Below are 26,216 nucleotides of genomic sequence, written 5' to 3'. Positions count from 1 at the left end.
CAGACAGTTGTAAGCCACCCTGTGGGTGCTGAGGATTGAACCCAGGACTGCAGGAAGAACAGCCAGGGCTAACCTATCTCTCCAGTCCCTCAGTTTTCATTTGGATGCTCTGTGGTTCCCTGTGCACTATATCCTGAAAATATGACAGTATTTGTGTCCCCATATGTTGAGTGGTGGGGTCACCCAGGAGTACCCAAAATACTATTTTTCCTCAGAAGAGTTAATTTTGGTTTCAAAATAATTTTTCTTTATTTTGGTGTCATGTTTTGAAAACCCTAAGTCTGGAGAGATGACTTGGCAGGTAAGAGCACTGGCTGCTCTTTCGAGGACCTGGATTCAATTCCTAGCACCCACATGGTGGTTCGCAACTGCCTGTAACTCCAGCTTCAGGGACTCCAATGCCCTCTTCTAGACTCTATCAGCACCAGGTATGTGAGCGGTAAGGGTACGTATGTTTGGAAAACACCCATATACATAAAATTTAAAAATAAAAAATAAAAATTTTAGAAAACCCAAAGAAAGTTATGGTACTTTATCTAGGGGAAAAGGGAACATACTCTGTTCAAACAAAACACTGCACATAACCTCAGCACATTGCCGCGCCCTTCGAAGCCCGGGTTAAGGGCTCTCTAAAGCAAACACACATTGGACAAGACATGAGGCCGCAAAGAGCTTCAAATTCTAGGGTTCAGCTCTAATTGTGGGTTTCTCCTCTTTGGTGACAAAGGGGAAAGGTTTGAATTAAAAACCATGCTAGAAAATGCCATTACAGAAAATGAACACTGTTCATCTCTGTGGAAGGCAAAAACAAGTAAACTTATCTCCTGCCGGAAGCTGGGACCCAAAGGAGGAATGGCCAATTATAGGCATTAGCAATTATCATAGCCTAGAGAAAAGAGGGCAGGAAATGATTAGCAAGCTTGCAGCAGCCATTCTAACCCAGGACAGGAAGCTGAGCCAGAAGGTCTGTCTCATTAGTAAATGTGGAAGTCATCATAGGGCATGGCCCCTCATCAGAAAGACCCCTCGGGGACCATCTGAGGAGGTATCTGCCCCTCTTCCTCTTGGGAAGCAAAGAAGGAATTCGGTTATGATAACTGAGTGCTTTCTTGCTGCCTCTCAGAGTATTTGTGTCTGCTGTTCATTCAGAAATTAGATTAAGCCGGATTGCAGAGAAGCAGCCAACGTCTGATGTCTGAACGAACCTGACAGACACCTGTGCGGAGAACAGAGATCAAGTCCAGTGGCCAGCGTGGCCCTTGGTGTCTCACTGACTGCTCTGTGGCACTGGAAGATAGAAGGGTAAGATAGCCAAACATCCAGGACAGAACTGTCATTTTCTGCTCCCGTTACAGTTGCTATGCTCATGGGCTCACCAGTTACTTAGTGGAAAGAGACATTTGACGCAAGAGTCTAGCCTGTGGAAGGACATGGGGGAAGAAGGACAAAGTGGGACCCTGTGTGTTCCCATTGCAGTTCCTAAATAAGGGCAGCAGCCTAGAAGCTCAGCTGCAATGCTTCTCTGAGGTTTCACTGTGTCTGTTTTCTCCCCCTCACATGGCATTGTTCCCTGATAAATACAGGGGTTCATCCAATTGTGGGCAGTGCCATCTGAACATAAGAAAGTTCGCTGTGTGTCCATAAGCTTCTCTCCCACCTTCACGTGCTTGTTTCTTTTCCACCAGTTACCCATAGGATAATCAATGCTAAGACAGCTTGGGGTACTCTACACACTGATCCATTTCCGAAAATTCCACAATCATGCATCACATGTGTCCAAAGCCAATGTGTCTACTCCCTGTCTGTAACTGCTGTCTTTAAGTGCTCCTAAGGAGAGCGCCCAGAACATCCGTCATTTTCCTCGGTGCTTTAAGAGCTAGGTCTGATCCGTAACCTCACAATTCTGCACTAGCTTTCAGATCTGCCCATCTTTCACTACCCCAGCGGCACACCCCAACCTGGGTCACTTTTTTTTTTTTGCCCTGACTTCCTGATTTGTTTCCTCTGTCCACCTTCCTCTCTATGCACAGCGCTTCTAACACTCCCAGGCCAAAATTCTCAAACATTCCCTATCACTCTATCTCTCTATGAATGTCATCCATAGTTCCTGCCATTCATAGGATGCCAAGTTCTTAGCCTCCTCCCTGAAACCCTTTCCCTTACCTCCCACTGGTCTTGTGTATTTCAGGCTGGCATCAAAGTGCTCCCTTAGAATTCCTTACCCTGCTGCCTCTACCTTCTGAGTTCTGGGATTACAGGTGTGTGCTACCATGTCAAGTTTTATGCACTGCTGGGGACTGATCCATGGCTTTGTGCAAGAAAGTCAAACGCTCTCCCAGTTGAGCTATGTCCCCAGCCCTTCATGCTCTTTGTTGAGGACACCAACTTGCTCTCACTAGAGCATCTTTCCAATCTTTCTGGAGAGCTCCTGCAGACCTCCCCCGACTCCCATCATATCTGCAAGCTTCCTTCCCTGTTGGGCTGCTCAAATGCCACCTCATTAAAGAAGCCTTCCTGGTCATGGAGTCTAAAATAACAATAGACCTCGTGTGTGTCCTTAAATCTTTGTACTTTTTCTTCATAACATTGATCCAGTCTTGGTTGACTTTATTTAGAATGACAGTGTTCAATGTGGCCCTTAAGCTAAAATGAGGTCATCAGAATGGGCCCTAACCCAACAGGACTGGTATCCTTGTAAGTGCAAATGGAAAGAAAGGAATGTGAAAAGGAGGAAGAAGCTGGCTATCCACAAGCCAAGGAGGAAGTCCTCAGCAGAAACCAGCCTGCCAACAGCTTGATCTTTGATGCCTAGCTTCCAGAACCGTGGACAATAAACCTGCTGTTGAAAGCACCTGTTTTTGCTTTGTATGGCAGCCCAAGACAATAATCCACCTGCTTCCAGCAGGATGCAAGAGTTGCACTGCAACTAGCTGACAATTTTCCTAGGTAAGTGGGTGTGAGACAGCGTTGCACTGTGGGCTTTGTTTTGGTTTGTTTGTTTGTTGTTTTGTTTTGTTTTGTTTTGTTTTTTTGAGACAGGGTTCCTCTGGTAGCATAGGCTGTCCTGGAACTCACTGTATAGACCAGGCTGGCCTTGAACTCAGAGATCTGCCTGCCTTGGCCTCCCAATGCAGTGTATTTTAAGTTGCATTTTTCTGGTTGCTTTATAAGGCTGGCTGTCCTTTCATTTGCTTAAGTCCATTCCCATTTGTCCTTCTATGAAATGATGTATACCTTTTGTGTTTATTAAATTTAGTTCTTGGAGAATTTTGATCCTGACCACCCTCCTTCCCCCAACTCTTCCCAGATTCCCTCCACCTCCCATCCTGCCCCACTTCCCTTCCCAAATAATTGTCTGTCTCTTTTCTCTCCATTGAGGTCAGTGTGTGTTGCCCACATATTCTTGGGCCAGTGGTCTTCTTGGGTAGGATGATTTATCAAGGGCTTTCTCCTAGAGAAAGCCAACTCTGCCTCGGTCAGCAGCTAACAATTGACAGTAGTCCCTGAGCCAGGTGGTATTTTGCACCCAACTCCCTTCTCCATGCTGGGATGTGGTCTGGCTTGGGTTTAGCAGGCCTCGTGTTTGCCGTTACAGCTATGGTGACTTCCTGTTGTTTGACTTCCCTGCTGGGCCCAGAAGGCACTGCTTCCTTAGAGTCACCATCAACCTCTGGCTCTTACACCCCTTCTGCCCCTCTTCTGTGACAATCCCTGAGCCTTTGGAGAGGGTTCCGTTTAGGGATGAGCATCCTATACTCTCTTAGTCTCTGCTCGTTGGCCAATTGTGGGTCTCTGTGTTGCTCACAAACAACTGTAAACAGAGGTTTTCTGATGGGCATTGAGAGATGATTTGATCTATCTATTAATCAATCAATCAATCAGGAGTCAGTTTAATATTGTGTCATTTAGCAGAATAATAGTTGTAGGTTCTCTGCTTGGGTCTGTGACCTGTCTAGCCACACAGCCTTGGCCAGACAATGATGCTGGGTAGGGGTTTCATAGGTTGTGTGAAATTTTTGCAGTTTTGAGGAATTCTAAATATTACCTCACTGGTGGTTATGTTTTCAAGTTCATGGCTTGTCTTCTTATAACATTTTTTTTTTAACAAACAGAAGTTCTTTTGTTTTTAAAAGTTTTTTAATTTTCTTTTTTTTTTTTTTTTTTTTTTTTGAGAAAGGGTTTTTCTGTGTAGTTACCTGGCTTTTAGAGGGCTATTTTAAACTGTGTTTGTTAGATTTTCAAAAATACATTTATCTGTTTACTTATTTGCTTATTTACTTTATTATTATTATTTTGAGTTAGAGACATGCTACCATATACATGTTGGAGTCAGAGAACAATTTACAGGAGTCAATCCTCCCCTCCCACTATATGGGTCCCAAGGATCAAATTCAGGTCATCAGACTTGGCAGCAAGCACCTTTACCCACTAAGCCACTTTACTGACACCTACTTAAGGGCATCAGATGCCAGATCTCACTATGTAGCTCAGCTTGGGTTTGAACTCACTGTATAGCCTAGACTGACCTTGAACTTGCAATCATCCTGCTTATTGCCTCTCAAGTGATAGGATTGCAGATTGGCATCAGAACACTTGCCTTGAAGAGATCTTAATTCCAAGTCAAACTTATCAGTCTTTCCCTTTTCAGTATCAGTGTTTTTGTCTTAAACATTTTTCTTGCTGGGCATGATGGCACATGCCTTTAGTCCCAGCACTTGGGAGACAGAGGCAGGCAGATCTTTTTGGGTTCAAGGCCAGCCTGGTCTACATTGTGAGTTCCAGGACAGCCAGGGCTAAACAGAAAAACCCTTGTATCAAAAAGGAAGAGAAATATTGTTCTTCTCTTATTTGATGGGGGGGTGGTGGCTAGGAAATTGAACCATGGGTTTCAAACATGAAAAAATACTTTATTATCCTTAAGTTATTTGCATATATATTATATTTTGTTAATATATGACATAGTTATATTTATATAGGTGTTTTTCAGTTTTCCAAAGACTTACAATTTTATAATGCTTTGCATTTCTGGGGGAAAAGTTATTAATCCTCCTGGAATTGATCTGAGTGAGTTGTGTGTGGCTGGTCCATCTGCTCAAGACAGGATTCCATTTTTCACTTCTCTGTATGCCAGACTTCTTCATTCGCTTTTTTTCTATGACACTGGTGCATCTCTCTTCTACTCTTGAACCATTTCCATCATCTTGACTTCAGCTCTGTAGTAAATCTTCTTCTCTGGAGAAGCCTTGACAAACTCCTCTCCTTTAGGGAAGAGACCTAGAAATTTAGATTATTCTCAGCACTTTTCCATTTCATTTTAAATTTGGATTCATCTTCCCTAACGTTTTTAAAAGTCCTGTTAAGACTTCGAAAGAAATTGCACTATAGCTTTAGACCAGTTTGATAAGAACTGACCTCCTTAAGATATTCTCTTACTTTTGATAATTATGACATTTTTATTTATGTAATATTTCTTTAAGATCTTTATAAGAATGTATAAGTTTCTCTGAAAATGTCTTTGACACATATGTTCTTAAATACCTTCTTTTTTTACCTTATCTTTTTGAACCAAATTTTCTCTCTGTTGCTGGTATAAAGAAATGCAGTTGAGGGGCTGGAGAGATGGCTCAGCAGTTAAGAGCACTGGCTGTTCTTGCAAAGGTCCTGAGTTCAATTCCCAGCAACCACATGGTGGCTCATAACTGTCTATAATGAGATCTGGTGTCCTCTTCTGGCCTGCAGACAGTATACAGTATAAATAATAGATAAATAAAACTAAAAAACATTAAAATTTTAAAAAAAAGAAATGTAGTTGATCCTCTGTCTGAAAAAACTAGCTTATGATATTTGATTCTCTGTGATTTATTTATTTTCTTAAATAATCATTTTACTCATGAGATAGTAATACTTGCTATTAGACTATTGGTAAGTATATTTAGATGATTTTATTTTGTATCTTCCATGGATTCTTCTTCCTCTTCTTCTTTTTGCCTTTTTTTGCTTGAAGATTTTCTTTTCCACAACCAATGTCTCCAAGAGTCCTGAGAAAGACACTCTATTGGGCAGATTGTAATTCAGTGGCTTCTCTCTTTCAAGACAGGGTTTCTCTATGTAGCCTTGGCTGTCCTGGACTCCTTTGTAGACCAGGCTGGCCTTGAACTCACAGAGATCCATTTGCCTCTGCCTCCCTGAATGCTGGGATTCCAGTGCACCACCACACCCAGCTCAGTGCTGTTCTCTATGTCTTAAAATAAGAACAGGTAAAGCATAGGACACACCTTAGTTGGTAGAGTGCTCGCCTGGCATGCGTGAAAGCCTGGCCTGAAGCTTTTAATGCTTGAGTTTGAGCCCGGTGCCACAAGAACTGTGGCGGATCATGCTTGCCATTCCAGCAATCAAAGGCCGTGGCGAGTTTAAGCCAGACTGGGGTGTAGGTGACCTTGTTCACAAACAAACAACAGAAAGGAGGCAAACAAAACTAGACAAGACTATCTTTATAAACCACTTTTCCACCCCTGCTACTGCAGGGAAAGCATTTCATTATTTGGGAATAGTGAAAAGAGAGGTTAAATGTGTCCATGATGAGAATAGTAGGCAGGACGAGGCACTCAGACATCAGCTCTGGTGCTTGCTTATGCTTTTAATTATTGTAATAGTCATAATAAGTTAATTTATTTAATATTTTAGTTATTGCTTTTAATTTCCTTTCAGAAGGAAAAAATGATAAAGGGGTCTTCAGACAATGGCGGGTCAAGTGGTTAACTGATCTCATCAGACTGTCTTCATTTGTTGCCCACATTCTGCCTTCCTTGGTATCAGCCTTACCCTAACAGATTCCGCTCTGTAGAGTCTAGCTGGCCTTGAACTCACAGAAATCCGAATGCCTCTGCCTCCCTGAGTACTGGGACTACAGGCGTGCACCAGCTCACCTGGCTGATAGCCATGAATCTTTATCATAGAATTATGAGGTAGAAATGCTGAGAACACCTTGATTGGGGCTGCTTCGGTTTGTTGTTCACCTCTGGACCAGTCGCATACCTCCAGGAATGCACGGCGCTGGCTGCTTAGCTAAACCCAAGTTCTGTCATTGGAGCCTAGGTAGAAATACATAGATCACCAGGTAGACGTCAAAGAAAGGGCGTGCTTGCTGGGGGAATAGTCACAGATGGCCAAATGGGCTGTAAACAAAGTACCATAGATTGGGTACCACAAACAGCACACATTCATTTCACACAGCTCCGGAGCTGAAGTTAAGATCAAGGTGCTAGCAGACCCCATACCTGTTGCGGGCCTCCTTCCCAATTTGCATGTTTCCATGTTGTCATTGTATTCTTCCGTGGCTCAGAGCAGGGACAGGAACCAAGCTCTTGGGTCTCCTATAGGGGCTCTAGACTTCCTGCTCTCACTTCCTAAAACCAGAATGTTGACCATTAACATTTCAACAAGGCATCTGGGAGGCACACACACATTTTTTTAAATTTTATTTTATTTTATTTTATTATTAGTTACATTTTATTAACTCTGTATCCCAGCTGTATCCTGCTCCCTCATTCCCTCCCAATCCCACCCTCCCTCCCTCATCTCCTCCCTGCCCCTTTCCAAGTCCACTGATTGGGGAGGACCTCCTCCCCTTTCATCTGACCCTGTTTTACCAGGAATCTTCAGGACTAGCTGCAAAGTCCTCCTCTGTGGCCTAGCAGGACTGCTCCTCCCTTGGGGGGTGGGGAGGTTAAAGAGCCAGCCATTGAGTTCCTGTCAGAAATAAGTCCCTGTTCCCCTTCTATGGGAAACCAATTGGTTACTGAGCTACCACAGGCTAAATCCAAGCAGAGATTCTTGGATTTAGGTTATATCCATACATGGTCCTTGGTGGAGTGTCAGTCTCAGAAAAGACCCCCGTGCCCAGATATATTTGGTCCTTGTGGAGCTCCTATCTTTCTACTTCATACTAACTCCCCTTCTGCCGAAGGTTTGGTTATGAGTCTTAGTATCTGCTTTGAAACACTGATAGGTAGAGTCTTTCAGATGCCTTCTGCGGTAGACTCCTGTCATATGTCCAATGCACATCGCATTTGTCTTTCTAAGTGAGGATTGATCATCTTATCCCGTGTCCACTTTCTTGATTATCTTCCTTAGGTGTGTAGATTTCATTATGTTTATCATATCTTGTAGGTCTATATAAGTGAGTATATACCGTGTTTATCTTTCTCCTTCTGGGATATTTCACTCAGAATGATCTTTTCTAGATCCCACCATTTGCCTGCAAATTTCATTATTTCCTCCTTTTTGATCGCTGAGTAGTATTCCATTGTGTAAAAATACCACAATTTCTGCATCCATTCCTCCGTTGATGGATATCTGGGTTGTTTCCAGGTTCTGGCTATTACAAATAAAGCTGCTACAAACATGGTTGAGCAAATGTCCTTGTTGTGGCACACACACATTTAATCCACACTATCCACTCTACCCTTATTTCCTAAAGAGAACTAACTACTGTAATTCAGAGTCTATTTGACCTGGTTGTAGACACATCCTAAAAGAGCATGCCATCTGTCCTCCCAGCTTACTGCCAGGGGGAGCACATCAGAGCAGACAGTATGACAAAAAAAGGACACAGCTCAAAGTAGATGTTAGACTCCAAAAGGCATGATTATTTATCCACAAGGCCAAGGACCAATACAGTATCTCACTAATGACATCATTGAATCACCCCTCAGTACAAAATTAATGTTACTCCCTGTATGGAGTGAAGAATATCTAGAAGGAAATCAGATGGGGGAAACTAGGGTTAATGCACTTTTCAAGAGTTCTACCAAGACACAAAATATTACAACAACGACAATGTCAATGGTATCACCAAGAAGATAAGCTCCAGGTCCCTCCAATGATGCACACTGCATTAACTGCTGTCCTCTATAATTACCCAAATTATAGTGAAACAAGAAGCCATTCTCTCCAAGGTTTCAGGAATTTCTACCTATTACAGATCTGCTATTAAAAGAAAATTATAATAATTTAATGAGCAAAATGAGTAGGTTTTTTTGTTTGTTGGTTGGTTTGTTTGTTTTTCATAGAAACCAGTAAGTAGTCCTTTCCAACCTCAAAGGTCACAAAGGGATGCTTTGGTTAGGCCTGGCTAGCTACCTGACAGCCACTGAGAACCTGAACAGTGTTTAGCTTGATTCTTCTCTTTGAGTGGAAGCGGTAGGTAGCATAACTTCCACTTTTGTCTGTGACAAAGTCAAGACCCAAGCTAACGAAATAACTCACTTGTTTTTAAGCTTAAAAAAAATAATGATTTATGTGTATGGATATTCTGCCTGCCTGCATGTGTGTCAGTGTACCTCATGTGTGCAGTGCCCACAGAGGCCGGGCAGAAGAGGGTGGAAGATTGCCTGGAACTGCAGTTACGGACGGTCGTGAGCCATGTGCTGGGAACTGAGTCTCAATCCTTTGGGAGAGCAGCCGGTGCTCTTAACTCCTGAGGCTTCTCTCCAGCCCTGAGTAACCTACTTCTGATTAAGGGTACTCGGTAACACAACTTCCACTGCTGGCCCACCTTACAGCTATGTCAGGCAGTTGTTGCTTGTTTTCTGCTTGCCAGAACAGAGATAGCACCAAACATCAGCCAGCTGAGTGCTGGCCTAGCATGCCAGGTTCAATCCCCAGCTCAGCATCAACCAGAGGTGGTGGCACAGATCTGTAACCCCAGCACTCAGGAGGTAGGAGAGAGAGGATCAGAAGTTCGAAGTCATCTTTAGTCACATGAAGCTAGCCTGGGCCCCACGAAATCCTGTATCAACAAAACAAAACAAAATGAAGAAGAATCAGTAGCCATGAGGTGGTGGTGTACACCTTTAATCCCAGCACTCAGGAGGCAGAGGTGGGTGGCTCTCTGAGTTCAAGGAGAGCCTGATCCACCACGCAAGTTCCAGGCTGCCCAAGGCTACACGGAGAAACCCTGTCTCAAAACCCACCAACCCCCCAAGAAAAAAGGAAAACAGGATACAAGCCAAGTCAGACATCAGACTCCATGTAGATCTGGCATCTGCCTTATAGTATTTTCAGTCTTTTAACTAACTATTTTACTGCAACTATGACAGCTTAAAACTAGAAGAAGCAGGCAGTTCCTATGTGATCAATAATATGGAGGCTTTACTAAATCTTTACTGCTACCATAGTGGGAATCCATCAGTACAGATTACAGGCAGGGGAATGAGGTATATGATTTCTCCATTGTCAGGCTGGGGCTGTGACTCAGTGGTAGTGTGTGTGCCTAGCATGTGCAAGGCCCTGGGTTTGATCCCTCGCACTGTATCAAAGTGTTCGGGAACACTCTATAAGTTGCCTGCATTTCTGAGAGTTGTGGTATTGTGGCAACTGTGTTCCTCGCTAGTAAGCTATGAATCAGGCTGCTAGGAAAAGATGGAGCCTACACATGGGCTGAAAGTGGAGAGCAGCGAGCCAGCCCAACTTGTTACTTTCCCCTTAACCCAGCCTTCCTCAGAAACCAGCTTTAAATTCAGCTTCCTCGTTCCGGTCCCTAATCAAGAACAGTCAGTCCGGTTACCATCCACCCATCAAAGCATTCCTTCACTCAGGTCTCTCTCCCAGGCTCCCTGACCAGCTTTGCTCATGGCGCCGTAAAAAGCACCTAGGACTGAATGGTTGAAGCAACTCAAGTTAATGGCCTCCAGCAGCACCACATTAATTGCCTCCTAGTAGAGAAGCTGGGTCTTCGGGAACAAGGTGTCAGCCGGTTGGCTTCTCAGCCTCTCTTTGGCTTTTTCACAGCCACCTTCTCTCCATCTTCACACGGTCATTCCCTTTCCCTGGCTGTGTTCTAATCTCCTTTTCTTGTGGGGACATCAGTCCCATTGGCTCATTGTCAACTCTGACGACTCGATTTAACTTAATTACCTTTTGAGGGGCCATCTACAACTGAGTCACACTGACATGCTGGACCTGGAACGCCAAAACATGAATTAAGGGGGACAAAGCTTAAAATATGGCCTATTACAATATCTAAGTTCAAAGGAGCCCTCTGGGGCCCTCAAATCCCCTCGGAAACCTCATTCTCCTTCTCATTTATCTCGGATTCATCAGGCAGGATTCCCTAGCGAAGTCTTGCAGGCACGAAACCACCCTCTGACCACCCTCACGCTTGTCAGTGTGTGACCTAGGCCGCCTGGGGCGACAGGCACTGCCTTTGCTGCCATTAGACCTGGAGCAGCCTCTCACCTGCGGGCTGGCGCCAGATGGCTTCAAGGTTGGCCTGAATCACCGGATTCTCACCATGGAACCTGGCGTGGATCTGGCCAAGGTCTAGCCAGCGATGCATGCAGCCATTGCAGAGGCCACAAGTCTGATACATGCCCAGTCTGCCTTTGTTCACAGGGATACAGGTGATTAGGGGGAGGAAGGAGATTTTTCTGAAGCCTAGGAAGACTAGAGCACCTTAGAGAAAAATTGTGAGGGGGCTGGGGAAGGAGAGAAGCGGAAGGAGGGAGGACACCAGTTATCTGTTCTTTTCCGCATGCCAGACTCCCAGGACTCTAGCTAGCTTCAGCCTAAGCTCGCAGCCATCAGTGTTCCCTGATTGGGTTGTCCTCGTTACACTCTGCTTGGCTTTCTCCTACATCCTGGAGAGATAGGAAGGTATCTCCATGGTGTCTCACAAGCCTGGAGGCGGGGGTTCCCCATGGGGTATTTTACATCGTCCACCTTTGGGGCAAAGGGGCTTGAGACCCAGGCCGAGAATCAACAGTTGCTAATCAGTGCAATGGACTATCAATTACTATAATATAATGTAAGTATAATATAATCAGTTTGATGGACTATCAATTAATAATATAATATAATTAGTACAATATAATCAGTGCAGCGGGCTATAAATTGAAGCACTTCTGGATTAAAGGGACCAGGGGAAAATATCACAACTGAAATCAAGACAAAGTTCTCCTTAGATCTCAAGAGGTAGAAGCAAGAGAAGAGGAATTCAAGGTCATCCTAAGCTTTGTAGCAAGTTCGAGGCCCGCCTGACTCCAACTTACCATAAAAAGTCCATTTCTTCTCCTGGTTAAACCCTAGGGATTGTAGCAATCCAAACCTGGCAACAGTCAGCTAGGTCTCTGGTTAAGGCAGTCCCTCAGGCTCCCTTCAGATTTCATCACCTAAGTTCCATGCCTGCCCTGAAGAATGGCCTCTAGTCAGGCTCTTTCCTAGCACACAGTGCAGGCATTCATGGAGCTGCGTCACTCTGAGGCCCACTCCGAGGAGCAACACCAGGTCTTTCAGCCCCACCTTGTCCACTCCTAAGACTTACACTCCAACTCTGGTAAAGAGTTCAGCCGTTGATGCCGAAGGGAGGCTTCTGGTCCCGACACTGGGCTTCTCGGAGGACAGAGAGTACAGAGAGTACAGGCCCATTGATTCTGATAATAAATAATGCTTTCTCTTGGCGGCTCTGCTGCAGAGCAGCCCTGGACAAATGGTCCTAGAGAACAGATACATATACACATGTATGTATTCTCTCCATGGTATGGGCCCCTCCCCTCAGTTTCCAGTCAGCAACTGTACATTGTAGACACAGGCCATCTTGACAGCAGTCTTGACACCTACAAACTTAGCATGAATTTTTATTACCATTGTCCTGCAAGTCTTGCATTTAAAAAACCATTTTGTTCATTTTCACTGGGAGAGAGAGAGAGAGCACACAAGGGCGTGTTGGTGTCAGGATACGCATGGAAGGCCCAGGACAGCTTTCAGGAGTCAGTTCTTGTCTTTCCCCGTGGGCTCTGGGCATCAGATTGAGGTTGTAAGGTTTGCGTGGCAAGCCTTTACCCACTGAGCCATCATGCCTGTCTTGATGAACAGAACAAAAACAACATTTTTGTCTTCTCAGGACCCACCTACACTTATGCTTGAGTTGCTTCAGGAATGTAGACTGATGGTCTGAATGTGTCCCTCAAATGTGCAGGGGTAGGAAACTTAACCCTAAAATTAGTAGTTGGGAGCTCTTAGGAGAGGCAAGTTACATGAGGTTGTGAGGGTGGGGCCCCATGATGGCATTAGTGGCTTTATTCCCAGAAGAGGAGAGTCCTGACCTAGCATGGGTCCCTTTGTAATATCTCTGCCATGTTATTCTAGGACACAAGGACCTCACCAGACATCAAACAGAAGTCAGCACCATGCTCTAGGACCTCCTGGCCTCCAGAACTACGAGTTTAACAAACTTCATTTTTTAATATAGCTCCCAGCAAAAGAAAATAGAATAAGACATGGACCTGTGCTTGGTTCACAGTGACCGATTTGATATGATGTCCTCTCTAAGATGCCATTGCCCTGGCCGTTTGGAGTGTCCTCTGAGTCCCACTGGTCATGTTAATGAGCAGTGCTATTGTGTAGCATCTGCTCAGTTTAGTATTTATCTGTCCAGAATCTCCCACGACATCTGTGCCCATAGATCTTCCCCAGCCATGGTTCCTGTCAGGAAATGGTAATCACTTACCAATCACCTAACCCCCCCCCCCCCCTCTATCTCTCTCTCTTGCCTCTTATCACTGACTTTATTTCTACTCTCATTGACCTGTACAGAGGAGAATACTGTCTCCTTTCCTTAACTGTCCAAGGGCTTAGATGGGACCCTAGATTTAACAGAAAGAGGAAAAGCACGACAAATTTAACTTTTGTGTCCCACTGGAACTTTTGGAAATCAAGACCCAAGGGAACCTGTGCAAGTTTTATTACTGTTGTTTTTCTTGTTATTTTGTTTTGCATCTTGAGGCATGGTCTTGCTATGTAACCCCAGCTCATCTGGGACTCACTCCATAGACCAGGCTAGGTTTCAACTTCTGTGGGCTCTGCCTCCCAATGCTGAGGGCTAGGATTATGGGTGTGCACCCCCGAACCTGGCTGACAGGCATGAAGATGACTGGAGGGTGGGAAGACCGGCTCTAATGGCAGTTGATACCAGGAAAGTGACTTCGCAAGGCCTGTTTGTTCAGGTCCTTCTTAGCATCGCTGGGTAACTTCATTCCTTTATAGAGCAGGGCACCAGTCACTTTGGGGGAGAAAAAAAGAAAGCATGATGACCTGCTTTGGCTGTCCTCTCCAGTGCCAGGGGACTAAGCTCAACACACTTTCAACCCCTTAGTCTCTTCTGTTAGTCTTCTTAACCAGTTAACCAGTAAGTTCATCCACAGTCTGGGGCCTGACATGAATGAGTGTGTGGTCCCTGACTTCACAGCCATCAGAGACTTCCTGACCCCCTGGGGATATAGAACAGGGTAGGTATAGAAGCAACCCAGCTGCTCATCAGAACGCTGAACGTGGAATAGTATTTAAGCTGTTCTGGGGACCAAACACAAGTTCTCCTGCTTGTGCGGCAAGGCAAGCACTCGACTATCTGCCAGCCCTCTTTCTTATTTTAAAAAGAGATAGACCTTGGGGTAAGAGCAGATCACCCCCCCACCCCCGTCTCCGACCCCGTAACATCCCCCACAGCAACTGTCTCCCAGTGGGACTTTTGAGAGAACTAGGTCATCACTCAGCCATCTGGAAGGGCTGCCAAGGAGGCTCCTTCCCCCCCGAGCCGGGTACTAGCTGATCCTGGAAGGCAAACCTGGCTGAAACGGAAGGCCTGTGAGATAGCAAACAATGCCGTCAGGGACAGAGATCCACAGCAGAGTGTGGTCAGCCACAGGCTCGTGCTGAAATGTCACCCTGCCTTGGCACATCGCAGTCCTCCTGTTTCAGTTACAAGATACTTTTTCACTAATTTAAAGATATCCACCCAGTGCTACCCTGTATGCATCTCTTCACTGGGCAACAGGATGAAGCCTATAGAGTTAAAATATACATTTGCATACCTTTGTGTGCTACTGAAGTGGATGGCTTTCCTTCCCCAACTCTCTGAAAGTTCTTTTGTTGAAAAGATATGGCAGATTATTTACTATTACTGCCTGGTTTTAATAAAAGCATTTCACCTGTCTGTCAGTGGCCCTAAAAATGAAGTCTTTTATTGAAGAAAGCCAGCTGGGGTCTGGAACCCTGACTTTCCTCCTGGTTCTCTTGGGTCTTCAGTTTCTCTTCTGAAAACAGGATACATAATTCATCTGGTCCATTCTGAGACTTCTGAGACGCGTGCATGGATGCCATTCTAGGTCCAGAGTTAGATGTAGCTCATCATAACAGAAAGAAGGGAAGCATGCCTCCAAAGCTGTGTGTGGCCTGAATTCTGTCTCCCCGTCACCTCCTCTTGAAATCAGAGTCTCGGGAGGGCTGAAATGGGCTCTCTGCATTTCACACATGCAAATAATGTCCAAAACACCCTTCAATGAAATCTCACTCAAAGTTCAGAACCACTCTACAAGTAAAGGTGTGTGTGTGTGTGTGTGTGTGTGTGTGTGTGTGTGTGTGTGTGTGTGTGTGTTGCTGGGCTCATACCTGGACTTTCACACATGCTGGTTAAGAATTCTTAACTTAAGCATCCTTGGCTGAAACATCCCTGGCCCCTGAATTTCTTTTAACTTATCAAAGGAACTCTCAATTTAGTAAATGTACCTATGAAATAAAAACAGTTTCCCTTCAGCATGTTTCAAGATATTTATTTATTTAGAAAAGGGTCTCGTGTAGTCCAGAACTCCTGATGCTACACATCCTTGGCTACCAAAGGTGACCTTGAGTTCATGATTCTTCTCTATTGACCTCTGACATCTTACACTGGGATTACAGCCATGTGTTCTCACAGCTAGTTTAGAGATGCTAGAGATCAAGCCTAGGGCTTTGTGCATGAATTCTACCAACTGAGCCATCATCCGAACTCCAACTACTTGGATTTTAAAAACAGTTCTTTCCCCTGACTTGCCTTGGGCTGGGACCTCTGGCCACTGTGCTGAGGTCAGTGACAAGGACATCATCACAGTACTCTACAATACAGCATAGCACAGCACAGGGCTGTGCTCACGGCAGTGCAGGTTAAAAGTCAGGGAATATCCAGCATGGTGTGGGTGTGCCTTACACACAGAGCTGGACCCTCTGCTGCTGCAGCACGTGAGAGAGCGGGCCCTGTACCTCTCCCTGGTAGCACAGAAGAGCTGGCTCTGGTAGCAAGGGCATGGGTGGCGTGCCAGCCTCACCACTCCTTTGCCACGAGGTCGAGAGGGTATGAAGGTAATAGCCCCCCCCTTTGGCTCCTCGACACCTGTGGCAGGCAGGCCCCGGGATCATGAGCGTGGGTGAGCTGGCCTTGCCCCTCACCGGTGATAGCTCTTGGGAGAGCTGGCCCTGAGGTCATGAGAGCAGGAGAACTGTCCCTGTCTCTCACTGGCAGGAGAGCAGCCCCTGCACCTTGCCTGGGCAACACGGTGGAGCTGGCCCTGATGGCAAAGGCACGGGTGAGCCAGCCCCTGGGGTGTGAGAGCAGGAGAGCTGGCCCAGCCCCTTGCCGGCTGCAGCACTTGGGCAGCAGAGTGGAAGTGGCTCTGGAGGCCTGGGTCGGGGTGAGCCGGCCCACGGGCAGGAGAGCAGGACAGCCAGCTCTGCCTCCTGCCGATGGTGGCATTGGGTGGGCTGGCCAGAGCAGTGCTGGAGAGCTTACCCTGGTGGTGCACATAAGACAGAGCTGGTTTGCTGACCAGCTCAGCTACCACCCAGGCCCAGATCCAGGACTTTACCCCAAAATATACATCATCCGTGAACTGTTGGGGTGGTGAAAGGGCAGGTCCTGCTGACCCAGTGCTGCAGGGTCTCCATGACACGGGCAACAACAGGATACCCAGGAGGAGTCCCCGTGAGGATCCAATGTCAATGGTGTCACAGAAGCCAGAGACCTCGAACCACACTAATGACTTCGCAATCAACATTAACAAATGAAGATGTGGACAGAGGGACATGCTATGGGACACACTGACACCGCGGCTTCCACGAAGAGATGTTTTCCATGCTCTACTTTGTTTTGCTTATTTTGTTTGCTTGTGCATTTTTTTTTTTCCAGGGGTTTGGAGGTTGCAAGGGCAGAGGGCAGATGCAAGGGGATGGGAAATGTTTGGGCCTGGGGTGTGTGGTGTGAAGCTCACAAAGAATCAACGGAAGGTTTTTAACCTATTTTTTCTCTCGTGTGTGTACACTGGTGTGTGTGAGTGCAGGGTGTCAGTCCCCACTCTCCAACTTGCCTGAGTCAGGCTCTCTCCCTACCTCCACCACTGGGTGAGCTGAGGCCTTCCAAGATTTCTTCTTGTCCCGTCTCTGCTGTCTCCACAGGAGCACCAGGGCCACAGGCATCTCAGTGGGCTTCACGTGGATTCGGGGGTTTTAACTGAGGTCTTTACTCCGGGAGTCATCCCCCAGCCCCTAAGACAGTTGTTTAACACGATGAAACCTAGAAATGACCTGTTGTCTCACTCGTTGCTTGTGCATCCCGTGGGGCTCTGGAGGCGACTCGGAGTTGCTTGACGCCTTCAAATTCTGACCCTAACCAGGCCTGTTCCTCTTTGGGGCTCATAGGGGCTTCTTCCCAGGAGAGAAAGGAGACGGGGAAATCAACAAAAATTAAATGCATTCACTTTGTTTTTAGTAAACTTGCACAGTAGGACGGTGACGTGCAGAGCTCAAGCCCATTACGGAACTGTCTGGAGAGCAAGCATCCTCGCTGTGGCCCGGAGGCTCCGAGAAAACGGCGTGTGTAAATAGCCCATTGAGAAGGAGTGCCCTGCCATAATAAGCGATGTACAAGGACGACCGGCCTGTTCTTGCTTGGAGAACTGAGGAGGGAGGCAGTCTGGGTTTGGAGCCAGCTCTGCTCTTAGCCTGTGAAACGCTGAGTCTGGCGTGGTCCCTTCGCCGTGTCTGTGGTTTTGCTTGAATGAACGGCTTTTGTCTGCACCGGGACAAGATAAGACTTTGTCTATGTTAATGGTGCCCAGGGAATTATTCTGTTTTAGATTTAATTGGTATGGGGAGGACAGGATCTTTTTATAAGTCTATACTGTTACTTCCTACTTGGTGTTTAGTTATGCTTTATTGAGCACTTGAGAGAGAGTGTTGAGGCTTTCCATCAAAATCCTGTTGGATTTTCACATTGCTCTCAGCCTCTAGCTGAAAGACATAGCGTCTATTCTTTGTTATCCCCGTACACCCCTCCCGGCCTCTCCTCAGCCTCATCACTCAGATGAATATTTAATAAAGCAAGATTTCCACATTTGTAATGAGATTTTCACTTTCCTAATGTTCATTACTATTCCTTCATCTCTCATAAAGGTTGTGTTTTTTTCCCAAGACTAATTTGATAAGCTTGAAAATAGTCAATAATAAGAGTACAAATGCCTTAATTGGCTTCAAAAACAGAAAGTGCAAGCAGAGTTCTGCTATGCTAGGCGGCCACAGAATCGCAAAGGGCAGCTCTATCGGCTCTTTTTCTAGTTGCTGTGGCAACACACCTGCCAGAAGCAACTCCAGGAAGGAAAGGTTTGTTTTGGCTCACAGTTTAAGTGCATTGTGTCAGGGAGGCCATGCTGGCAGAAACATGCCTGAGCTGTACCCACGATCAGGACGCAGAGAGAGGCGAATGCTGGGGCTCACCTGCCTTGCCCCTTTATACTCAGCCTGGCACCGCAGTCCGTGAGCAGGGCGGTACTGTCCTCTTCAGAATGAAGCTCCCCTCCCCAGCTAAACATTTCTGTAAACGCCCTCAGAGACACACTTGGAGGTGTGTTTCCATGGTGATCATAAATCCAGTCAAGTTGACAGTGACTGGATTAATCATGGCAACTGCTCTGGCAAAGGTCAAACAAGGCAGTAGCCTCACTGATCAATCTGTCAGCTGCTACACGAAAGACTGGGAGCGAGTTATAAGCCTTGGTTTCCTCATCTGTGAAATCGGAAACATCTTCCAAGGCTGCTGTGAGAACCAAATGTTCGTGAGTGAGTTCTGCACGCTGTAAAATGACAGAGATTAAAAAAAAAAACAAACAAACAAACAAACAAACAAAAAAAAAACGGTACGGTATTTACATCACAAAGCGTGAGAACAAGATCTCTAGGTTGTTTAGTGTTTGTGTATGTGTATGCCTGCATGTGTTCGTGTGAGTGCGCATGTGTGCATGTATGTAGAAGCCAGGGTCAACCTCACGGCTCATTCCTCAGGAGCTATCCACCTTGGGCTTGTTTTGTTTGCGTGAGGGAAGGACTCTTACTGCTCCTGAGCTATCAAGAGTAGGCAAGGCTGGATGGCCAGCAAGCCCCAAGGACCCAACTACTTTCACCTCTCCAGCACTGGATTGCAAGCACCACCATGCCCCCCTTAAATGTGAGTTCTGGGGTCTCAAGCATGGATCCTCATGCTTGCACAGCAAATACTTTACCTACTGAGCTACTTATGTCTCTAACCCAGGATCTCCATGCTTTTAAAAGAACTTAAGAGGAAGAAGAAGAAGGAGGAGGAGGAGGAGGAGAAGAAGGAGAAGAATGAGAAGGTCAAAGGTCTGAGATAACAGATTATGAGCCCAAAAGGGAGCATTTAGTAGTGGTAGATACAAGCTGGTCCCAGGAGCACGCTGACACGTATGAAGAAGTGACATTAATGCCACTGTCCCGTGTCACCTGTGTGAATATTAATATAACCCAAACATCTCTTTGGTTTTCAGCTTCTTTTTTTTTTTAGATTTATTTATTTATTATTTATACATGCCTGCATAAATGCCAGATCTCATTATAGATGGTTGTGAGTGAGCCACCATGTGGTTGCTGGGAATTGAACTCAGGACCTTTGGAAGAACAACCAGCTCTATTAACCTCTGAGCCATCTCTCCAGCTTCTTGACACTGTTTTATTTGATACCAAAGCAAACTAGGGATGTAAGTCAATGATGGCGCACTTGCCTATCATGCTCAAGGCCCAAGGTTTAATCCCTCAGCACTGGGGTGGGGGACTTTAATTCCCGTACTCAGGGAGGTGAGTTTGAGGCCAGCCTGGTCTACAAAGTGAGTCTAGGACAGCCAAAGCTACACAGAGAAACCCTGTCTCAAAAGAACAAAAACAAAACAAAGCAAAGTAAAAGAGTACCAGAGGAAACGAGCACGTGGTTGGAATATCAGGCGTCACTGCTCTCAGAAAGCCGAGATGTTCCCCGACGCTGAGACTCCTTTAGATCGGGGTCTCTACATGAGGACATACACTTCTATTGCATCTCTTGCTAGCTCTCCCCTTCTCCTTCCTCCCTACATCCACCTCCAGGGTTCTTAAGCCGTGAGACTCCAAAGTCTCAAAGGTTTTTGTTTTGTTTTGTCTTGTTTTTGACACCTGGTCTCATATAGCCCAGACTTGCCTTAAACTTGCTTTGTAGTCAAGGATAACCTGAGCTTCTGATCCTCCTGCTTCCACCTCGGAATGCTGCCGTTACATGCATGCACCATGCACACGCTTTATACAGTGCTGGGGATTGTTTACAATCTTCGTATACGCTAGGCCAGCAATCTACTGATTAAGCTACATTCCCGACCTCTGAAATACTTCCCTCTCTCCATCTACATCCTAAAGCCTCAAATATGTCAGACAAGTGCTCTACCGCACAGCCTTCCAGCGGATTTTTCTGTCTCACACTGAGTGACTAAAACTTCGTTTTGTTTATTTTGCATTTGTTCCTCTTTTTGTCTATAACTCTCCCATCTCTCACATTCCAAAGAGAGAACATCGCCTTTGACAACCAAATAAGGGGTGATGGATGGATGCATGAGTTTCATACATGTGACGCCCAGCCAACAATTTCCAAACAAGCTCTTCAATCAGCACCAGAGTAGATGCTCAACTACTAGATGAAACAAACTGTGCCAGTGGTGGAGTTGTTTTTGGGTCATCGTGGAGGTAATGCTGGAGTACTTTTGCCCGAGAAGCGCTATGCCAATGCTGCAGCTCCACTGGGGGGGAAATAGACACACGGAACGCACCATCCAAAGGCTCTGGTGAATGAAAACGAGGATGAGAGCTAAAACCAAAAAGAGTATAGCTGTTGAATGGTTGTGGGAATAGAAGCCAGACAAAAGAGGAAAATGAAATGGCAAAGGCAATAAATGCATTTGGCCTGCCCTAATCTCTGTAGAAGCATTTTTGAAGTGAAAAAGATTTTTAAGAAAAAGCCAACAGGGAAAAAAAATTCCCTCTGCTTAGCATTTTATTTTTGCAACTGGTTTATTTAAGGCTATAAAAATGTAATAGTTTTATTGCTTCAGTATCTTGTCTCCAGCAAGTTTCTAACAAATTCCCATTTCCACACATCAGCAATCAGACTGCCCAAATTAACAATTTCCAAGTTTTTATTATCACACCAGTCTCAGCTCTGTATTTAAGATTCAGTCTTAACTTTTTAATTTTTTTTAAAGGAGAACAATAGACGCTGACAAGGTCTCCATGAGGTTGGACCCTTCGTACTTTAGTGGTGGGAATGTAAGATGGTGTGTCTGTGGCAGGCATGGCGGTTCCTCAAAAAGGCAAACGTTGGCTCTCCATATGTCTCAGCAACTTCCACTTCTGGGAGAGAACCCAAAGCCACTGGAGGCGGGGACACAAAGTCCCTGTACAGCAGGTTAGAATCCTCATCACAAGGGCCAAAAGATGGGAACAGCACGAAGGCCCATCTGTAGATTAACAGATAAACTGCAGATCTGCGTATGCATCACGCAGCCTCAAAAGGCTACAGAAACTACACTCCAAGCCCTCCATGGGAACTGCCTACATTTGAAATGTTAAGGGATGGTAAATACCTGTTCTTGGCCCTGAGGGTTTAAAACTCTCAGGGTTAAAACTCTGAGGGTTGCAATTTCAGGATAACAGGAAAACGCCACTTAACTCTGGAATTTTGGGTGGTTTCGCTTTAGTTTTCCCGTTGTGATTCTTTGTAGGAAAGGTTTGTTTATTTGAATTCTCTTCACTGATTTAGGAAATAAAATAAGACATTTTAAGCATCTCAGAGAACTGTCAATAAGGGTCTCTTACCCTCCTCTCTCCTAGAACTGTAAATTGGAAAAAGAAATGAAACCTAGTGCATGGAAGTCTGACCTTGTGGTTTGGGGCCATGAAGGGAACAGAGTTGTTAGATATGGTAAGATTGGGCCACACTCGGGTCTCACTGTTACACTATTTGTGTATCCCAAGCACTCTTAGCCACTGAGCCAACTGATTGTCTCTTTTTAGTGCAAACATCACTAATGTTAATCTTGAAATTAATCAACCTCTTTTCTTTCTTCCTCCCAGCAAACCCCTGAACGTTTGGGGTTTGTGCTTTATCTCCTCATGGGTTTGTGCATCTCCCTCATGTGAGGGAGAGCTGCACAGAGACTCTCAGCGCTTGACAACTGCCGGATTCTATCCTTTCCATGTTAGCATTGATTGACCGGCCTAAAAATTAGTTTTTGTGGTGACCATAACATACCATAAGAATCACACATAAGCTGGGTGTGGTGGCACACACAGGGAGCACTCAGGGGGGCAGAGGCAGGTGGATCTCTGTGAGTTCCAGGCCAGCCTGGTCTACAAAGCGAATCCAGAACAGCCAAGGCTACACAGAGAAACTCTTTCTCAAAAAACAAAAAACAAAAGCAGAAGGAGGAGGGGGAAGGGGAAGGAGGAGGAGGAGGAGGAGGAGGGGAAGGAGGAGGAGGAGGAGGAGGAGGAGGAGGAGAAGAAGAAGAAGAAGAGGAATCACACATAATTAGGTCAATGAGTAACTTCATCATTGGAACATATTTCTTTCAAGTTTTTTCGTATACAGGTCTTTCCAAATCTTGAATGTTTAAAATATGCCCTGACCAGTGTGTCAGTTGGTGGTTTTGTCTCTGTGTGGGACAATGTCACAGTTCATTTCCATAAATTAGATATGCTAATTAGATGATGTCACTGGGTGGCATAAGTTAGGACCACTTAAGTAAGTTCCATGCTGACTAAAATGATATTATATAGCATAAGACTATTTTTTCTTGTAAAGTAAAAACATGTTTAGCTTAATTTACTAGTTTGTTGTTTCATATAGGGTCTCTTGCAGCCCAGGCTTGTCTTGAACAAATAGGATGACCTTGGATTTCTGATCCTCCTGCCTCTGCCTCCCAAGTGCTGAAATTGGAGGTATGAGGTACTATGCCTGCCTGTTGGCACAGTGTTAGGGACCTAGCTTGCACGTCTCCAGCCCTCATAGCATACTTAAAATCTTTATTTTTACAAATTTCATATTTGTCTCCTATTTGGAGCTCAGGCATCAATCAGCTTTCCAGGACAGAAACAAAGTAGCTTAAATAAGCTATGGGGGAGAAGTATCTTTGCCCACCATTCTGAGTCCATGGCTGGCTGGCAGCATGGATTTGGGGCCTGGGGCGTGGCAGAGCAGCGCGCTAGGAGCCCAAAATAGAGGCTGCCCACCCAAGATTTCTTTTTGACAGTTCTCTTGAGGAGCGCTTTTAGAATCGTGACCCTGAAATTTAAAATCCCTGATAATGCTGTGAGAGAACTTGTAAAATGTAATGACTTCTGAGTGGATTTCCCAGTCTCCTTTCCACCTGAACAACGAAAACTAGTTTTCTAATGCTTGGCAGGTATACCCTCAAAAAATTTAATATATATATATATATAATAAGTATGATAAATAATACTATATTAACGTAGATATTATACATCAATATATAATTAACGTGCTGTAACCTATAATATCTTAATATGTTTATAAATGTATTATATATAATGTGTTGTGTATAAGTATATTTATAATTATATATAATATATTCCTTATATAGATTCCTTTTAAACATCACTGTTAACCTTTTGGAAAAGTAGTCTTTGAAATATTTTCCTTGAATTAAATTTGAAGGATGATAACCCTCTAATTTCCACAATTCCAGTACTTGAATCTGTTTTCGATTTCTAGTACTATTTTTTGAAACAGGTCTCAAGCAACCCATGCCGCCACCCTTGAACTCTTCTGTGTAGCCAAACATGCCTTTAACTCTTCATCCGCCTTGAAGGGACTCTGCTCAGTTGGAGCATGGCCAGCATGGCTCCAACAGGCCTTGCCCTTCTCCCCTATTCCCTCTGCCTTGATAAAACCCATCAGATCACATTCCTAAAGCTGGCCACCAAGGTCTAGTCCCTTATTTGGCCACTTCCTCCTCCTGAAGCTGACTTACCAGGATCCAGCTATAAAAATATTGAAGTCCAGCAATCAAAAGCCTCACTTTCTCTCTCATAATTAACATGCCTAATCAAAACCTATTACCTTGTCCTAGCCCTTTCTAATACAGACCTCCCTTTTTTTCTCTCTCTCTTTTTAAAAATTACATCTGTGAGGTCATTTGCTGCTCTTTTTCTGCTGAGTCAGAAAGCAGCCAACAACCTCCACCCGCTTAATAAATGATCTCTCTGCGAAAATAGGTGTTGCGGTTTGTGCCTAATGTGGCGGCCGAAAGGGAACCCCTGCTGTGCAGGAGTGTTCTTCACTCCTGGCCCCTCTGCAGAGTGCTGACACTCCAGGCGTGAGCAGCTGTGCCTGGGTCACACAGTAATGGGGCCTCCTGCCTGCCAGGTCAGCACTCTTCTGCCTGAGATGTTCTTCAACCCTTCTCGGTTATCTGCATCAGTGCTCTCGGCCTCTGAGCCATTTCTCCAGCCCTGAGGTTTTTGTTTGCTTTTGAGACAGGGTCTCACTTTGTAGCCCTGGCTGTCCTGAAACTAGCTATATGGACCAGCCTGGCAACCAATTCACAAAGAATAACCTGCTACTGTGTTGCTGGGATGAAAAGCAATCACCACCTTGCCCAGCAAATTTCTTGAGTTTTAAAGCAGTAACAAAGACCAGGGCTGTATTTCAGAAGTTCCCCCTCTGAACCACCAAAAAAAAAAAAAAAAAAAAAAAAAAGAAAAAAAGAAAAAAGAATGGAACTGGGGGGACAGAGTAGAGTACAGGACACATCTGGAATCCCAGCAGTCAGGACAGTAGGGCCTTGTTTTGAAAAATAAAATAAAAGCAATAGATTACCAAAGACTGTCTACAGCAGTGGTTCTCAACCTGTGGGTTGCGACCCCTTCAGGGGTTGAGCGCTCTTCACTAGAGTTGCCTAAGACCATTAGAAAACACAGATGTCTACATTACGACTCATAACAGCAGCAAAATTAGAGCTATGAAGTAGCAACCAAAATAATTTTATGGTTGGGGGTTTTAAACAGTTGCCACATTAGGAACACTTGAGAACTATTGTTCTAGAGGTTTCCTTCCTGGATATTAAGTATTTTTATTGATAACGGTCCAAAAAGCCCCTTCTAAGCGGTTTATTTTTTTTTCCTTCACTTCATTTTGTGTCTTGTCTCACCATATGGAGCCAGCATGTGTGTGTCCAATGGCACAAAGGTATCTTGACATTAGCTGCACAGGAGCGGAAGTCTGAGAGTTCTCCAGTGTTAAGCCAGTCCCTGGCATTCTGCACCGGCGCTCTGAATTCATCCTCACAAACGCTGGGATCTGCCAGCAGGAGAGGCCTCTAGGGTGAAATGTTTCAGTCTCATCTTCTGTCTTGTTTGTTCCCTCCCCACCCTATCTGTTCCTTTCTGCTTTTATCTTTTTTCTTATTTTTCTTGATAATCCGTAATCCTTTCATTTCCTCCTTTTTACTTGATGTGCCAGAGAAAAACACACCTCAAAAACTTTAAAAAGACACACTCCTGCCGGGTGGTGGTAGCACAAGCCTTTACTCCTAGCACAGAGGCAAAGGCAGGCAGATCTCTGTGAATTTGAGTCCAATCTAGTCTACAGATCGAGCTCTAGAACAGCCAGGGTTACACAGAGAAACCCTGTCTTGAAAACAAAACAAAGAAAGAAAAGAAAAGAAAAAGAAAAAAGAAACAGCCTAAAGAAAAGCTCAGAAAGAACAATAATAAAGTGAAAAGAACTTCTGGGAATTACTTATCAAAATGCCTGGAGTTTTGTTCATTTGAAACACATCTCATTATGCCACCTTGGCTGGCTTGGTCTCACTATGTAGATGAGGCTGGTCTCGAACTCATAGAGATCCATCAGCCTTTGCGACCTGAGTGCCGGGATTAAAGGCCTGACCTGCTTTCTTAAAGACAAGGGTAAATTATATTACTTACATACAGCATTTTATATTATACATCTCTGAAAATTTACTTATTACAAATGCATCCACATTTAACACAATATGAGGCAAAATTTTAAGACAGGAGAGAAC

General features: G+C 45.0%; 1 long non-coding RNA gene across 1 annotated transcript; it reads right to left on the bottom strand.

The window, feature by feature from the left end:
- Window positions 1–21,329: 21,329 nt before the first annotated feature.
- Window positions 21,330–26,036, bottom strand: LOC129666674 (uncharacterized). Its single transcript, XR_008718631.1, has 3 exons — window positions 25,931–26,036; window positions 25,341–25,508; window positions 21,330–21,626 (listed from the first exon to the last, which is right to left on the bottom strand). It is a non-coding gene; the product is annotated as an uncharacterized LOC129666674 (long non-coding RNA).
- Between the last annotated feature and the right edge of the window lie 180 nt (window positions 26,037–26,216).

Source organism: Psammomys obesus, unplaced genomic scaffold (genome assembly GCF_907164565.1).
Source record: "Psammomys obesus unplaced genomic scaffold, mPsaObe1.curated_primary_1811, whole genome shotgun sequence".
Taxonomy (NCBI): Eukaryota; Metazoa; Chordata; class Mammalia; order Rodentia; family Muridae; genus Psammomys; species Psammomys obesus.
Note: the sequence above shows the minus strand (reverse complement) of the source record. Positions and strands in the feature narration are given on the sequence as shown.